Genomic DNA, 12960 nt, shown 5'->3' with positions numbered 1-12960 from the left:
CACCTCACACAATTTTTTTTCCCCTACCTAAATGACCTTCATCCTAGAGGGACTGTGTTCTGAAAAGCATTTTATTTTTCTCAGTGTGTTGAGTGGCTAAAAACAAGTATCTGTGCACAATACATGAGGATTTTTTTTTTATGCAAAGAAGAAGTAACTGATGGCCAGAAGCCAGCATGACTGTTCCCTCCAAGAAAAAATTAAAAAATAAAACAGCCAAATTCAAGATCCGTTCATTTTGAGATGCCTGGACAAACTGCCTTAAAACTGGAGATATAGCGTGATAATTTCTGGGGCATCAAGCTTGTAATATATTAAACAGCTTTATGATATTATTCACCCTAATACATTTTACAATGCAATAATCTCGTAAAAGCCTGACCTTCCATTTTTGTAGTGGCATATATCTTCCTGTAAATGGTAACCACTCTTTCTAAACAGTATATAATTTCTCTCTGTATTGCTAAGCATCTGATATGGCATCCTAAATAAGTGTTAATACTGTGAAATGTGATATTGCCACAAGCTGGTCCTGGCAGAGCTCCGGCAGTGGGATGTTTTGTGAATCAGGTTCCTGAATAACAAACTTGGTCTTATGATTCAATTATTATGTGACATTCAGTGTCAAGGCAATTTGTATGCAATAACTCCAGGGCTGTATAAATCCATTCTGTCACTTTTTATTACTCTTCTTTCCTTCTCAGGTGGCTTTACATTAAGTGACAAGCCTAAAGGTTTCCTGTAAGCCAAGAAACCATTTACGACGCTGGGTGGTAACCATATAACCCAACCATACCTGTTCCCTGCGTGTGAACAAGTTCTTGCTGGGGGGTTAGTGCTCCTCCCCATAAAATTAATTCAAAGACAAATGACCACCCCTTATGGGATTATGGTGTCTGGCTATAGGCAGATGGACTATGCACACCAAATATTAGCTGTGGTAAGAACTGTCTCCCTATACTGAGACACAGTAATCAAATGTAATACTGTTCTTGTACAGTAACACTAAAGACAGGTGGGCGAAATCATGTATATCAACCCTCCGAAATATCACTCATTACCATTTGACCTTTGGGAACCCTGACTCCCTCCTCCACAAATACTTGTTTTTGCTACTATGTATAGTCACAACCCAGCACCTACACCAATTCAAAATCTACACTAGTGCTTCAAAAACATGTTCTCATCCTACACCCAGCACTAAATCTTGCAGATATATTTGATACATTTTTTTTTCTTCCCCGGAAAATGGCCCCCATTCAAAAAGAACTGTGCTGTGAAAATATATGAAATTTCACAGAACAGCTCATCAGCTTCGACCACCTGCACTATTCGCAGTCCACCGATGGCCGTGGCCGTCAACCTTCTTCCTTTTTTTTTTTTTTCTTTTAAATATATACAGTACTTTATTTTTATCATTTCAGATTGTACATAGCTACTACCTCAACACACAAGGCCACTACAGCCATCCAAAAATCTCCAGCCAAACAGGAACCTTCAAAAACCATCACCAGACACTCACCCTTCAGAAACAACTCTATTCAGAGAAACATGAATACACTTATTCTCTCTCCCTCTCTTTACTTTAATTTGGTCAAAAAATACCTTTTGCTCTCTCATGGATGCTGAGCTGTAACAATATAGTATATAAGCACTAAAATGTGATGCTGGTTATGAAGAAATGCTATGGAATGAATGTATTCAAAACCTACATTACACAGACTGATTCAAAAACATCTGTTCTCATCCTATGCCCAACACTAAATTTCACAAGGATACATTCCTATCCCCTTAAAATGACCCCCATTCCAACAGAACTGCGCTGTGAAAAGCATATGGAATTTCACGGTACAGGTCACCGGCTTCAATCATCTGCAATACCGGTAGCCTAAGTGCAGTCTGCCAGTGGCTGTGGCCATAATTTTTTTTTTTCAGCTTTATTTCTACTATGTCAGACGGTACATAACTACCACTTAGATATACACTACAGCCACACAACAAAAACCTTCAAAAACCATCACGAGACACCGACCCTTCAGACACAACCATACCCAGAGAAACATAATTACATCTATACTCTCTCTCTCTCTCTTTAACTTGGTTTAAAAATGGCTTATGCTCTCTCATGAATGCTAAGTTGTAAGAATATAGTAAACAAGCATTAAAATATGATGCATGTCATTACGAAAAGCTATGGAAAGAAAGTAGGTCTGTAATATTTTGTTTCTGCCACTGGGAAATGTCACAAAAAGCTGCAAAAACATGAAAATTTGTGCCAAGTTAGAGTGCAATGAGTATAACCACACTTCAACACAAACATCATCTTTCTCTACTTCAGTGCCAACACAATATTCAACTCACAGACAATACACTATGCCCACAGTGTAATGCCTCCTCCCACACCACAACACAATCACCACACTACTACAACAGACAATCCTTCAACACTTACGTTTGTGACTGCCAGGAATTCTGTAGTCAGTCATGTGGGATTACAAGCCAAGATTTACTAATATTCTTCAAAACAGCATAATCTTGATCTAATAGGTTTATCATCACTGACAAAGGAATTATATTTATCATGAGAATTAATCTGTCTGCTTGAAGGGAAGGTGGGAGGAAAAGACTGTTAATACAGGTGATGGGAAGGTCAGAGGCCTGTAATGATTTTTAGCACTAAGACTACAGGGTCTCTCTCCCAGTTTCTCTCTCTCTCTCTCTCTCCTGATGGAAATATTTGTGGTTGGAGCAAAGAACAAAGAATGAACAAGCAATAAGGGGGGAAACTATCAGTATCATGCCTAGTGAAGTGGAAAATCATCATCATCATCATAAGCAATTATTTTTCAATCATCATCATAACCATTTTCTTTCTTTTTCAAGCAGTCATTACCATCCTATTCATTTTTTTTTATACATATGGATGAAATCTATAGAGCCCATAAGGCAAAGAGGAAACCCAAAAGAGGGAGAAACTAGCCAACTGCAGTCCCACTGAAATGACTCTGACACTCATTCACTCACCATTCAAATCCCAGTATCTTAAAAACACACACACACACACACACACACACACACACCGCTCGCTGGTGCAGTGGTAACGTTTTCGCTTGCCAACTGGTGGACGGGAGTTCGCGCCTCGCTCAGGTTGCGAAAAGTTTCACTGACGAAGTGGGTGGTTACTGTCCCCCTGGAGCAAGGGGACGGGTGTGTGAATGTGTGAAGGTCACAGCCTTGCCCTTAGATCGGACTATATGAGCTCTCAGCTCCCTTCCGGGAGGGTAAAAGCTGACGATCACGACCATCAAGTGATCCTGACAGACCCGGTGAATTACACACACACAAAACCATGGGAACATCACACATGCTTGCTCATTCCAACATCGATATTAAATCACTGTCATTTACATCTCGCTCTCTCTCTCTCTCTCTCTCTCTCTCTCTCGAATCATAAACCAACACAACCCAACCCAAGAGAAACCAACACTATCACAAACTACCAAAGGTCCACAAACTAAGAAAAAGCAATAAAGTGGGAGAAATATTCACAGCATAGCCTAAGAATAAGCATAATGAGTAATTCTTAAAATGAACAAACAATTGGCTGTGATGCTGGAGTGCTTACAACTATATACAACATATTCTGCCAAACTTAATATTGCATACTGCACAAAATAATCTGCTCATCACATAATATTGCTGATTTCTGAGATGCCATGGGTTAATATAATTATGACTGGGACCTGACAGGCAAATTAGTTCTTGTACATGCTTAGGAAAATATGGCATATAACTAAGTGATCTGAAACTATATCAAAACATTTTAGTCCACTGGGGCACCTTAGGATCTTTCCATTTAGTAATAAAATTTCAAACACCTGTAAATGACATTAAAGGGGCACATATTCCCATACAATTACAAGTAAGAAATGAGGTATAAAGATGACATATTACAATTCAACACATACATAACTATAGCCAGTTTATTTTCATCTGACGGAACAAGGCAACTTTTATAACTTCAGTACTAAATCATTGGTGTATAAGATTCAATAGGCCTTAGTGATGAGGTAGGGATGAGCCTCCTTGGTTACTGTTCAAATTAACTCTCAAGTCTGACTACACATGGCCATAATCGAAGCTAAGAGGTAATGAATCTCTGTGGCTATATAAAATTTGATAAGCCTTAGTGATGAAGTAGGGATGAGACTCCTTGGTTACTATTCAAATTAACTCTCCGGTCTGACAACACTTGGCCATAATCCAAACTAGGGGTTATGAATCTCCTTCAGGTGAAAACAAACTGACTATAGAATAAATCAACAGGAACATAGAGACACCAGAAAAACATACCTACATCAATATATAAACATACAGTCAGCCACAGGAAAAAAAAAAATAAATAAAAACATAAGCCATATTAATGACATGGAAAAATCTCAACTCATTAATCTCTGACATAAATGAAGAGAATCAACTGGGGATGTTTAATGAAGATAATCAACTCAGAATTATTGTTATTCTTGGACATACATGAAGGGACACAACTCAAGATGCTAATTAGTACATGACATACTGTAAATGAACATTAACTAAGGATGCTTGTTAGTTTTAAATTCTCAGTGCTATTTAGGGCAATACATTTTTCTTTTTAATGCAGAGAAGGAGAAACTGAAGGCTGCAAGAAATAATACGCATAAGAGAGCCAATGTCAAGATCTGTTAATTCTAAAATTCCTGCACACATTGTGTTTAATAGACTGGAGGTCATAGGCAGAGGGAAATACAGACTGAGGATGACAATTTCATAGCTGACCTGTTGCCAATTAAAATCAACCAAAGAAAGACAAGAGTACATATTTTTTTCAGCATATTTTTTCCTGTGGCAAACTGTGCAGTACATCATTATGACACGGCAATAATGTTGATGCAAAAATAACAAGAAAATGGGCATAAAAATAGGCATACCGTACAAATATAATAATCAACATCAATACTTCAGGACAGATAACATAATTATGCAAAACACCTATTTCTATTGTTTGGTAAAAAAGCACTAAGGCATTTGGCGAGGTCCTTTTATTTGCCACATTTATTTACGATCTCTTGGGCTGTAATACCAGCTCTTGTGGTGGTCCCAAACTCCTTTTAACTACAAATCAAAGCAATGCTGGAGAAACTAAATACTGGAATTTAATGAAAGAAAAGAGGCAATATGAGCTTTTGGAAAGTTTACATAGGGAACAAATACTGTATCAGCAAAAATGCTGAAATTGACGCAAGACTGGTTCAGCCGAAAAAAAGACAAGCCACTTTCACTGAACTAACACCAGACATTATTACTACAGAGGAATAAAGGACCACAGCAAAAGCAGCCCACAATTTACTAAACGATAATACAGGGCTACCCGTAATATGTCTCTGGTGGTGTTGGCTCAGTCTGCGAGTATGGAGGTATTTGACGACTTTTTGAAATAGTTATTCAAATGGGGATTAAATTACCATCTTTCCTTTGTAAATGCTAGTTGAAAAAATACTGTAATATGGTACTAGCCACAAAGAAATGCTATGGAATGGATGTTAAGCCACAATATTATCTTATTCTGCCAGTGAGGTATCGGAAATGAATCCGCATAAGGATAAAAATCTAATGTCTCTGTGTGTCATGTCTGTGTGTGTCATGCCTTTGTGTCATGTCTCCGCGTGTCATGTTTTTGTGTCATGCCTCTGTCATATCTTGTGACATGTTTTTGTGAGTCATGTCTCCTTGTGTCATGTTTCTGTGTGTTATGTTCTTGTGTGTAATGTTTCTGTGTGTCATGTCTCAGTGGCTGTTCAATTTGTAAGTGGATGGAGCTGCAGGAGAGATAATATGCAGGGATGTGCATATACTGGAGTGTTTAATGAGAGAAGGTAAGGTGTGGAAACTTCCTGAACTGTTGCTTGCTGATGATACTATACTGTAAGGAAGAATGTGAACAGCAAGGCTTGGCAAATGTGTTTGGGGATGTACGTAGGAAATGGAATTTAAAAAAGAATGTATATATGAGTCAAGTTATGGTCTTCAGGGAGAAGAAGTCACAACATACACAGTGAGACTCAATGGTGAGGAAATTGAGAATGAGAGTGCATCCAAATACTTCAGTAGTGCGATGAGTAAGAGTGCAAGGAAGTGCTTGGATGGGTACAGCAGGGTAGAAAGGTTGCTGGATCATTGAAAGCTGTGATAAGGTGTAGGGAAGTGACCATGGAAGTGAAGTGAGAAATGTAGAGACAGACAGACAGACAAATGAGAAGTAAATTATGAAAATTACTTTGTGATGGTTTGGCCATACAGAGAGGATGGAGAATGAGAGACTGACTAAAAGCGCATGTGAGTGAGGTGGAGGAGGACACCAACGACGTGATGGAAGGATGAAGTGGAGAGATATAGGACTATGAGGGAGGGGGGTCGAAGTGAGCATGGAAATGAAGCTTAGAGCCTGTTGGAAGGACACAACTCAAGAATGCGAGCAGTGGAAATGAAGTGAGGAGTGTGTGGAGTTTTATGGACAGACAGACAGACAGACAGACAAATGAGGAAGTAAAGATGAATTGTGGTGATATTAGGAGAAATACTTTGAGAGTGTTTGACCATGTAGAGAGGACGGAGAATGAAAGACTGACTAGAAGAGTGTATGTGAGTGAGGTGGAGGTGGATGGGAGGAGGGGAGACCATGGCTGAAATGGAAGAATGGAGTGGAGAGATAGAGGGTGGAGTGTATGCGTTGGAGAGAGGACAGTCAAACTGCAGATAACATTGCGACATGGAGTTAATCTGTGTGTGGCGCCCCCTTATGGGACTGAGATGTATGGCAATAGAAGTCAGAGGAGGGTAAAAACTTCTGCTTACTAAAATTAATGAACTTTCAGCAATTACTTGAAGCAAATGCAAGAAGAGATATTTGATTACTTGATAAATAATAATGCAAACAATGGATGCCAACAATCACTATGAAGTTACAAAGGGTTATGGGAAACAGAACATGATGTAGGCCAGTGATGGTAATGCCGACTGAGCCTTCACCACATCAATCATCATCACTATAATCATCATAATCAATATAATAATCTACATCATTCCCTATACTCATCATTGCAATAATCATCATCCTAACCTCTTCTTCCCACCTAAGGATGGGGTAAGGTATTGTCCCAAAAGCAAGGACAAAACACATAGAATCAGACATGTTATATATGAACCACCCTGTGTTTTTTGCCATCTGTGGCATATAACTAGGACTTACTGCATCGGTTTGTGATGTACAGGTATGTGCAAAAATATGCCAACAATACTCTGCCAGTACTAACTTGTATTTCACATTAATCACTCTTCCACAAATTGAAAGTGAGTAACATTCCCTTTCGTTTGGGACAGACACCATCATATGGCAATGATCAGATGCAGATGCTGTCAGGTTATACTAACATCCTTCAGTTCCTTTACAATCCCCCTCATGGAGAATGGTGGACTATGAAAGAATGGTATCAGTGGTCTGCAGTCCTTACCACATATTTCAAATAACACCTTCCATTCCTACAGCTGGCAGAAAAGTGTCTACATACTTTTGCTCATGCTCAGAACAGAAGTCCCGTTACACATTTCATAGCCTATGGCAACATACGGTTGGCCAGTTGTCTATAACCTCAGTCGCTTTACTCGAATCTGGTGAAGATGTCTTCTTTCAGAGCTGACAGCAGGATGTAATGAAACTGGTTGTTTGATATGACTACTAATCAAAGTGGACATCTCGTGACTACACTGAGTGACAAGCCAAGTGGCTTCTTGCTACCCAGGATATAAGTTACTACACTTGGTGGTAACATACAACTAGACAGTCACATGATGGTGTTAATTAGTTAAGGTTTGTAAATAATGAATAATGGCAACATTGCAGGGTCGACTGGTGTGGGTGACTGAAACGGAAAACATGACAACAATACAGCCGAGTACAGTATGCTAATCTGAAGTGTTTGAACTGAAACAACTGGCCAAACCACAGGCTATAAAAATCTGTATACTGTGCATCAATTACAATACAAACATTATAATAATATCAAGCAATAATCATATGCATAATTCACTGGGGTGCCTTTTGAGTGGCTCAGGAGGCTTGTTAAGAAGTCATGTTAGGAAAACACCACAGCCACAAAGAAGACAAGCCACTTTCACTGAACTAACACCAGACATTATTCAACTGAGAGAAAGACCGTACTAGCAGTCAAAGGCATTAAAAATAACATGAGGAACCTTTCTATCACAAAATTCTTGCAGTATATCTATCTAGCTAACATTCATCTAGCAATCTATCTATCTGTGTATCCATGTAATATTTATCTATCTGTGTACTTGTCTATCTATCTATCAACTTGAAATAATGCTGAGCTGAGGAAACAGCTTGACAGGTTGACATGCTAATCTTGAAGAAGTGAAATGGAAAGGTTTCAGAAGTATCTGTTCCTGGTATACCTGGGGAATTTCCCTATTCTACTCTTGTTACTCTAACCTGGCATAAAATAACCATCTCAGCAATACCGGTAGTTTATCAAGCAGAATGCTAGTCATGAAAAAGTGCAATGGGAAGGTTGCAGACCTGTAGTAATGTGTTACTCAACAACTAAGCTAATGAAAAAGGCTGGTGCAGGGACAAATCCTGGGCCAAGTTAAGATACAAGAACTATGACAATTAAGCACAGACTAATATAAATAAATGTTAAAAATAAAGATCATTATTATCCTCAGACCCACAAGCATCACTCTCAGTTGAATAAAACCATCTGGTGTTAGATGGAATAAAGATAGTTAACATACTCTGTCCACCTCAACTTGGCTTAAAAGTGATCTGGAAAGAATGCAGTGCCACAGTATTGCTATCCTTGTCTTACTCTGCTTCTGCGCTCTAGGGATTAGGGAGCCTAATGACACTCTCTGCCAAGTCAAGGTGGACGAACCAAAAAATTTCAAACTCACATTTCAGAAGGGAGGTAGTAGCTGTGGCTGTAATAGTAATAGGAGATGAAGTGCACTGATCCTGCAGCATCAACCCCAGCACGGCAGCACCAACTCCACCAGGCAGTGGCAGCACCAACCACACCCAGCAGCAGCGACAGCACTAACCACACCTAGTGGCAGTGGCAGCAGCACCAACCAAACCCAGCAGCAGTGGCTGCACAAGCGTCGCCCAGCAGCAGCAGCGGCACTAACCACACTAGTGATGTCAGACTCGCGAGTCAATCGTTCACATCGAACGATTCCTTTCGCTGAATCGGGTGTATCGAGTCATTGTTTTCATTAACTCGTTCACTTAGTATTAGTTTATATTCTAACATTATATTTCGGTTGAGACTCGAGAGTGGTATGTGCACTGCTCATATCACTGCCTGGTATGAGGACACACCACCACTCATACCACACCATCACTGGCTGTTCACTGACCTAGTGACCAGACCTTCAGCTCGTGGCAGGCTGCGGGTATCAGCCTCGAGTTATGGACACGAGTCTCACGAGTGACAACTTTAAAACTCGACTGACTCAGGCCGCTCCGGGCAAATGTGGCGGGGCCCGACCCGGCTCACCACTCACGAGTTTGAAGTACCCGGTCGCGGTATAAGTATTGCTCAGTGTTCACACCACTGCTTGGTATGAACAGTAGTGTGAGCACACATCACCACTCATAGCACACGACCACTTGCAGGCAGCGTGTTCCAGCCTCGATTATTGAGTGTGAACAAGATTTCGTAGAACTCGTATTACATGACTCAGGCCACCCCGGACAGATGCGATGGGGCCCGGCCAAGGCCCGGCTCACCGAGTCACTGGTGACGCACGAATTGGAAAGGATTTTAAATAACAGGTCGCTGTGTTTTTCATTTCTGTTTTATTCTAGCAATTAAATAATAATTTATTAAGCAATCTAAATGTTTTTCTTTATTCTACTAATAATATAAAGCTATTTACATCACCTCAGAATGGCTGAACGTTTTTTAACTTTTTTTTTTTTTTAATGCAGTCCTCTCAGTGCCTCAGTTTGTTTAAGGTTGGTTTAGAGACGATTCAGTTTTGGTAACCCCATCGAGGATAATGGCGTCGGCCGAAAGATAGAAAGATAGAATTTAACTGCCACAGTTTAATGGATTGTGTTTATTTTTGCTCTAAATATGTCATTATTCAATTTGTTTAACGGAATAGTAAAGTTTTTTTTTTTTATGTAATATAGGTGTTTCATTCTTTACCCCGATAATTAAAATGTTCTTGCATCAGGTCCATAGTATGAATAGGAGGGAGTTGGCAACATTCAATGATTAACCGAGTGTTGAGCGAGCGAGCTACGCTCTCTCACCCATCACCGACGTGCTCGGCTAGTCGGCTGGCAGAAATAACGGTTGCTGCAGCCAGGCTACTGACTTGGTGAATCGAGTGACTCAACTACCCGATTCTCTTCGGTGACTGACTCATAAAAACTTGAGTCACCAAAGTGAATCGAGTTTTCCATCACTAAACCACACCTAGCGGCTGTGGCAGCAGCAGCACCAACCACATCAAGCGGCAGGAGCACCAACCACACCCAGCAGCAGAACCACCACCACCCTAGCAGCGGCAGGAGGACCACTGGCACGAGTAGCACGGGAGGCCCCTGAAAATATTGCAAGTTTTTAGGAGATATTCTCAGGTCTGTTGATAATTCAGCCCTTTGTCTATGGAGGAGTTCAATATAGATCTTAATCAACCCCTCTCATATTGGTGCTGCAGTGGCATTAATAGGATGGGGGGAGGGCTGCCTGATTATATTAACATTCAGACACCTACTGGAGAGTGGAGACAAATGGTTGGTATTACCGTAACTTGGCAGCTGGCTGATATTAATATGGAAGCTGGTTGGTCTTAATTTGGCAGCTGGTTGGTATTAATTTGGCAGTTGCCTGGTATTAATCTGGCTTTCCTCTCACCTTCCCCCTGTCTGTAGGTAGTTTCCATGGTTGAGTCAACTCATGCACCTGAAAAATATATTACACATTAATCCTTTCCTTCAAAACCTTGATTAATAAAATTATTTGGTTGGTAGCAAGAACATCAAAAGGGACAACAGGAGTTCAATTACATGGCAGTAAGCAACGTTGGGTCTGGTTAGTACTTGGATGGGTGACCGCCTGGGAACACCAGATGCTGTTGGCATCCCTACGTCAAGTGGGGTTGGTGGAGGATTAGTGCCCCTCCCTGTAAAACAATTAACTCTAAGCCCTTGGCCACCCTGTCTGGGATACATGGCGTCTGGCAATGAATGAATGAGAAATGAACCAAATGCAGAATATGTCTTTAAAAAAAAATAATACAGTACCAATAAAAAAGAAAACCCAGCCTGTAGTCTACCAGGTTTACTTGTTGAACCTGGAGTGACAAGAACAAAATCCATATAATTATAGTATACACTGGCTACAGTTTACTGTACATATTAAAGGGTTAAAAAAGTTTACCATATGCCAAATTAATCTGTCTTTTAATACAAAGAAATAAATCAGACGACCAAATTCTGGACCAGACTCAGCACTCAAAAAGATAAATAAATAAATAAAAATAAATAAATTTTAATATGGAGGGTTGGGCAGGATTCCAAAAAGATTTACTCCTTAATGTACTTAGAGCATTAAGAAAAAAATAAAATTGAAAATACTCATTTATTTTACTGGTTTTAATCATACCGTATGAGAACAATAATACAGGTAAATGCATCTGCAATAAGATCGTACCGAATTGTATCATTTATAAAGGCTCCAATATGCTTGTATTCATCAGCCTTGGTAACCTAATGGTAGCTTTCCATGCTGCTTCATCTCTGGCAGTCTCCCTATTCAGTACCTTATCCATGACGTCTATGACCTCATCTCAGGTCTTTTTCAGTCTGCCTCCCACAATCCTACCCCCGACATTCACACTTCTCACTCTCCACACCCAACTGTCATCCCCCATCCTCTCAACATGCCCAGACCATGTCAATCTACAAATCCTTATCACAATAATGTTTTCATGTATATCATTATACTCAAACTCCTCATACATTAATCAACTTACATTTAAAAAAAAAAAATCCCACATTATATAACATGGGGAACACACAAAGACTGAGAAAAAAATTATCATTTCTACATTTGTACAAAGGCAAGGTCTGGTTAGTACTTGGATGGGTGACCGCCTGGGAACACCAGATGCTGTTGGCATCCCTACGTCAAGTGGGGTTGGTGGAGGATTAGTGCCCCTCCCTGTAAAACAATTACCGTAACTCTAAGCCCTTGGCCACCCTGTCTGGGATACATGGCGTCTGGCAATGAATGAATGAATGAATGAAACAAAGGCAAGTGCAGAACTGGCCATCTGTCTGCTCTCTCCTTGGAGGGTATATAGCCATTATTTAACCAACTACTGCTGGTGCGTTAAAACATCAAGATTTCCTTTTTCAGTTATCTATACCCTGTAGAAAAAAAAAAAAAAAGAGGTTCATTTGTGGAACACTGGAGGGCTACAGTAGTCCTCAGTTTTAGCTCATCTGATGTCTGTCTAGCTATCTATCTACTGCAAGATGCCTTAATCCCATTAGGGGTGATCACAAACCACTCTCTCTATTGCCCTGTCCTCTGCTATTTGGCTGACCTTTCTCTAAAACACCCCACTAGCTCTATCTTTCCACCCCACCTCTCCACCTCATTCTTGGTCATCCCCTCCTCCTCTCCCCTTCCACCTGACTCTCACATGCTTTTCTAGCCAGTCTCTCATTCTCCATCCTTTCCAATTGGCCACACTAACTCAAAGTATTTCTCTTTACACTTTCAATCACAACACAAGATTATTTCAAATGAATTTCACAGCAGAAGGCATGATACCCTGTCCTACATTACCACCTGATTATGGCCTCTGTTTATTAGTACAGTA

Source organism: Coenobita brevimanus, chromosome 70 (genome assembly GCF_032717465.1).
Source record: "Coenobita brevimanus isolate Jiangsu-jjx chromosome 70, ASM3271746v2, whole genome shotgun sequence".
NCBI lineage: Eukaryota > Metazoa > Arthropoda > Malacostraca > Decapoda > Coenobitidae > Coenobita > Coenobita brevimanus.
The sequence above is the reverse complement of the archived record's forward strand: the minus strand, read 5'-3'. Positions refer to the sequence as shown.